Source organism: Anguilla rostrata, chromosome 11 (genome assembly GCF_018555375.3).
Source record: "Anguilla rostrata isolate EN2019 chromosome 11, ASM1855537v3, whole genome shotgun sequence".
NCBI lineage: Eukaryota > Metazoa > Chordata > Actinopteri > Anguilliformes > Anguillidae > Anguilla > Anguilla rostrata.
In genome coordinates this window covers 7,226,921-7,232,539 of record NC_057943.1, presented here as the reverse complement: position 1 = coordinate 7,232,539, position 5,619 = coordinate 7,226,921, and the positions used below count along the sequence as shown (strand labels likewise).

The window sequence follows — 5,619 nt, the reverse complement described above, 5'->3', positions numbered from 1 at the left end:
ATAACCAATGGGAACCAATGGGGGATGGAGAGGTTAAAGCGAGCCTCTTACACATACACTCTAAATATTGCAGGTTATGATTATTTGTCACTCATTTTTAGCTAAGACATACGATTAACATTTTTCAGTTGCTACTGGGTTCTACTTTAAAATGACAGAGGAGAAGAATTGGGGTAGTTAAAGCTGAATGAATAGACATTTAATTTCACAAATGGTTCTGTACTCTGTCCACAGTATCTACAGTGCAAATCTCCAGTGAGAGATTTTTCTCCTTCTCCCTCAGTTTCTGTTCTGGCTGATTTTCCACGATCAGTCCAGAAGCACAGTGCTGTTAAAGGTGTTGTGAAAGTGTGCAATTCTCTTTGGTTTAATTAGTTTCCATAGTAACTTGTTAGCCTTTATATTATTGTCATTTATACTGCAAAATATGTATATATATATTAAAGGCGTGGAAGGGAAAGTCTTCAAGTATGGAGTCTGTATGGAGACAGAAATTATCATTGTGGGTGTGAAAAGAGTCTCAGAGATGAGAATAACTGATGGGGAAACTGGCATCCATAACATCTGAACACTAACTGAATATTTCAGTGAGATTCAGTGAAATCTGCGGATGCGTTAGGCTAAACATCAGTCTCAGCACGTGGTGAATTACTGAGTGGAAGCCAAAAAAAACTGCCAGTTTTTCTTCAAGCTGGATTCCAGAACCACCTCGGGCTGAGCCTCAGGTTTGTGTTTTACGAGTTTTACAAGCTAGTCGCGCACTTGTGGAACATCCTGATCTAGTGCATAGCTGTAATGCTGATGTGTGCGTGTGTGACCGAGGTTGTGTGTGGGAGTGCAAAAAAACAAAAATAATAAGAATTTGCATGCAGTTCTTTTTTGATTGGAAGAGCAGCTGTTTGTCAAGGGTGTGAGATCAATTGACCACTTAATAAACCGATGTAAAACAACAACAAAAAAATTACCATCCTGATGCTTGTGAGCGGTGGCAGCTTTGGGTAGTGTACACACATGTATCCGATCAGCCTACAGGACCCAGCCATTTGCACCCGCGCAGGAGATTCGTGGCTCTGTTTGCGGCTCCGGACTGCGGGGCTGAACCTCGGGTCACGAAGCCCTCCATTTTGTAAAGCTGGGAGGTCACGTGCTTCCACCGCTCCCGGATGTGAGTCGGTCGCAGCATGCAGCCAGGGCTCTGGTGGAATAAACGAAAAAAAAAAAAAAACGGCAAGTTCGAGCGACTCCAGGGGTTACTAATCTCTTTCTTTTATCCCTCCCCCATCTCTCTCTCTCTCTCTCTCTCTCTTTCTCTCTCTGTCTAGCTTATCTCGGTGTTTCCTCATATCTGAGAGGCTCAGTCAATAGGCGGGTCATCGTAAGAGCGCGAGGGATGGGGCTGCCTTCTTAGAATAGCTCCTGTGGGGGAATACCAGCTGATAGTGCTGGAATCCAGCCTCCATTGCTGTGTCACAAATTTTGCCACGCCCCGCCCCCCCAAAAAAAAAGAAAAAACACACACACATACACACACATACGAACACACACTCCTACTCTGTACGTGTCCCGTGCCTGCTTAACTAATTCCTGAGTTCAGCCGGAGCAGAGAGCACTTCGCCCGCGCAGCCGTTCTCAGGCAGAAGGAGTCCGTGCGGCGTTCAGCGCTGGTGGCGTTCAGCGCTGGTGGGGTTCGGCGTGTGATGCAACGCGAGGAAGGTGTGACTTTTTCCGCGGGGCCGAAAGGCGCGGCAGTCCCTCCCCGGGCTGGCGCGCCGGCGGGATTAAGTTGCGCGTGTCGCGTCCCGTGCTCGGACAGAGGCGCGGGGCAGGAACGCAGAGGTAGGGCGCACGCGAAAACACCCAGAAGTTCCCACCTGAGACGCGGCGACGCGCCGTGGAAACTACCGAGCTGACGCCTCACCCGGAGGGACTGTTGTTTTTTTTTTTTCTCTGCACTTTTTTTTTTATTTGTCCTCCATCCTGTTTGGTTTCTTTTCTTTTTTTTTCGTTTTGTTTACTGGCGGAATGTTCCGGGCTCTCTTCCTCTTAGTCGCCTTTACTAAGCTTCCTGTGTGAGCCCTGACGCAGCAGCGCTGGCGATCTCAGGAGAGCGGCTCGGTGTCTCGCTAACGCTAACGCTAACCGCTAACCGCGCCGGGGCCCCAGACGGTGGGCGATCTGTGTCACGGCCAGCGTTGGATGACACGGCGTTTGTTCTTCCTTCCCCTCTGCCAGGTGACAGGTGACAGGCGACAGGAGCCATGCAGTGGTGAGTTACACTCCTTAACTTACCTGTCAGAGCAACAGCCTGCCTCACTTCTGATAAGTCGCTGTGGGCTGTTGTTGTTATGTTTTTTTTAAACTAGTGATTTGCTGGAAAATTATAGGATGTATTCATCATAATAATTTCCCAACTGTTTGGTTAGTCATTGGCAGGTGGTGTATATACTGACTGTAATGTCCAGTTACACTGCTGTTACATTATTTCAGGTTTGAGGTGTACAGCAACTTCGCACAACAGTATATTGTAATATAAAAAAAATAATTGACAACAGCTTATTCATTTTTTGTTTTTTTAAATCTCAGGTCTTAATTTTCTGTGCTTGTCTTTCTTATACGTACTCCTGACCGGCCTTGGTACAGCACAGTTTGCCTTGTTTTTGCCGTTTACTTTCATACGAATTCTTTCTTTTTTTTTGCAGAAATGCGGCCCTCTGATTTCCTCTTTGAGGAAGGCGAGGGCCGGACGGGAGCCGGTCGCACCGCGGCTGATCCCCGGGTGCGCGCCTCACACAGTCCTGAGAGAACAATGGGCATTCCGCTGCGGGTACGCCGAATTCCTCAGCTGGGCCCACGGGCCTCTGAGACGGGGCCTGGCTGTGAGGCCGTCGTACGTGGGGGGGTGACGAGAGAGACCCCCCCCCCCACCCCCCGCCCCCCAGCCCGGAGACTCGCTGCTGGCAAAAGAGCACACAGAGCAAAACTGAGAATGATGGAGAAGAGGAACCCCGATGCCTGGCTGCTAAGGTTGTGTCTGAGACAGTGTCTTACCTGGGACTTAAAGAACCAAGACCCTGTGAGTGTGTCTGAGACAGTGTCTTAACTGGGAACCTAAAAACCCAAGCCGCTGTGGTTGTGTCTGAGACAGTGTCCTAGCTGGGACTTAAAGATCCAAGCTGCTGTGGTTGTGTCTGGGACATTATCTTAGCTGGGACTTAAAGAACCAGGCCACCGTGTTTGTGTCTGAGGCATTATCTTAGCTGGGACTTAAAGAATCAAGGCACCATGTTTGTGTCTGAGACATTGTCTTAGCTCGGACCTTAAGATCCAAGCCGCTGTGTTTGTGTCTGAGACAGTGTCTTAGCTGGGACTTAAAAAACCAAGTCGCTGTGGTTGTGTCAGAGACAGTGTCTTAGCTGGGACTTATAGATCCAAGCCCCTGTGGGTGTTTCTGTGTCAGTATTTATGTGGGATTTAAAGAATGAAGACGCTGTGCTTGTGTCTGAGACATTGTCTTAGCTGGGACCTAAAGAACCAAGCTGCCGTGGGTGCGTCTGAGACAGTGTCTTAGTTGGGACTTAAAGAACCAAGCCGCTGTGTTTGTGTCTGAGACAGTGTCTTAGCTGGGACCTAAAGATCCAAGCCGCTGTGTTTGTGTCTGAGACAGTGTCTTAGCTGGGACCTGAAGATCCAAGCCGCTGTGTTTGTGTCTGAGACATTGTCTTAGCTGGGACCTGAAGATCCAAGCCGCTGTGGGTGTTTCTGTGGCAGTGTCTTAGCTGGTTGTTGTGAGGAGTGAGAATAAAGCAATCAGCAAGTATACTGCCGCAAAAACTCTTCACGCTATGAGGCCCCTGCATCTGCAGAGCTGCTGGAGGACGAGCAAGGATGGGCAAGGTAGGTTCACTCTTTATCATGGTCTCTGCGGTGGTGTGGCAGGGAGGGCATTGAGACGTGACCATGGCCATAATGCTGAAACAGTGCTGCAAACAAATAAATACGAATTATCTCACTCTCACAAAAAAGCACTGCTCTCATTTTATCATAAGAACTTCGCCCTAAGGCAAAAACTGTATTCTTTCCGTAGAACAGTATTGAACGTGAGCTAGTTTCATTCAACGTGAGCAAATGTACAAATTTTTTGTGTCTCTAATTTCATTCACGTTCTCATGATCCTAAAACAAAGCTTTTGTTCTATGCATTTTCACATGGATGTATAGTAGATTATATTTATTTATTTATTTATTTATTTGTTCATTGATCAGGAAAGTTGAAAATCTAAAATATGACTTTGCTCTGCAAAAAAAAAAAGTGCTTGCTCATAATGACACATTGTGGAAGTGCTAATTATAAATATCCACACACTGTGAGTCACTGTGAAGGTCTGCATATTCCCTGGAACTAGAGATGTGAGCTGTGTTCAGCTGCTAACATGTCTACACATGCTCCAGGCTTGAGTTCAACGGTGTTGGACTGCAGCACTGAAGGGAATTCAGTGTCCCACAATTTCAGTATATTTGAATATAGAAAGTGTTTTTTGATGTAATTATATCTTACTCGTATTAGATTATTTAACATTATTCATCCATTCAAAGTTACATTCCATTGTCTTCTTTCAATTTGTGTTTTTCGATGGCCGCTTGCTCACAAGGATCTGCATAATTTGTGCTTGAATAGTGAGTTGGTACTACATTCACAACCTGTAACAAAAATATTTTTTCATGCAAAAACACATATTAACAGGCTCATTTGAAATCAGAAAAACAGCATTTTCTTACTTTCTTTTTTACTTTCTTTTCCACCTTTCCACCAATAAAATACATATTAAAATGTAATTCTACTTAGCATTTATTTAGCAAGCCAATGCAATTCAAATTAACGGTTTTATGGAGTTTTTGGAAGTATTACACTCAGCGCAAAATCACAGCTGATTATGATGTGAAATGTTTCCAGTGCACTCTTCGCTGTTTTTTAGACAATCATCGCACTGAGTTTTGTGACTGTTTGAAATCTGGACTGGAAGTGGAAGTGAGTCTGTTATGTGCTGTGACTGTACGTCACTGAGAGGAAGCAGACATGTTTCTGAGGAACTCCTGTTTTTTTTGTGGGGGGGGAGGGGGGGTTTCATGGGTACGTCTCTGATCATTGTTTGTAGACAAACATCGGGCCGTGTAGAAAAATGTTTGTGCGTCAGCAGTACTTTGTTTACAAAATGTTTCTTCCGCCCCAAAAAAAGTGTCCAGATCCTACTCATTGACTCATAGCAAGCTCAGCGCCATCTTTGATGCAGTTAATTAGCCTTTGGGCAGTTGGAAACAAGATTCGGCTCCAAGTCAGTCCTCATTTTGGAAGCAGTTCACTACGTTCTCTTCCAGCATGCCGTATTATGCAAAATAATTACTGCAACTAGCAATTACTGCAACTGCAACATTAGATGTTCGATTAATAGACTAAAATGTTCCCAATAAATTGTACCCAAAATTACATATCATTACATTCAGCAGACAGAAATGGGCAGACTGACGGTCAATGCAGGCTTGAGGTAAAACGAAACGTTCAAGGGCAAAGGTCAAGGACAGGTCAAAGTAAAAAAAAAATAACAAGCGGTAGGTCTCACATACT

General features: G+C 45.4%; 1 long non-coding RNA gene across 1 annotated transcript; it reads left to right on the top strand.

Annotated features, from left to right (window-relative positions):
* The first annotated feature begins 1,571 nt into the window (after window positions 1–1,571).
* On the top strand, window positions 1,572–4,286 carry LOC135235358 (uncharacterized). The gene is made up of 2 exons (XR_010324360.1): window positions 1,572–2,266; window positions 2,700–4,286. It is a non-coding gene; the product is annotated as an uncharacterized LOC135235358 (long non-coding RNA).
* The last annotated feature ends 1,333 nt before the right edge of the window (window positions 4,287–5,619 follow it).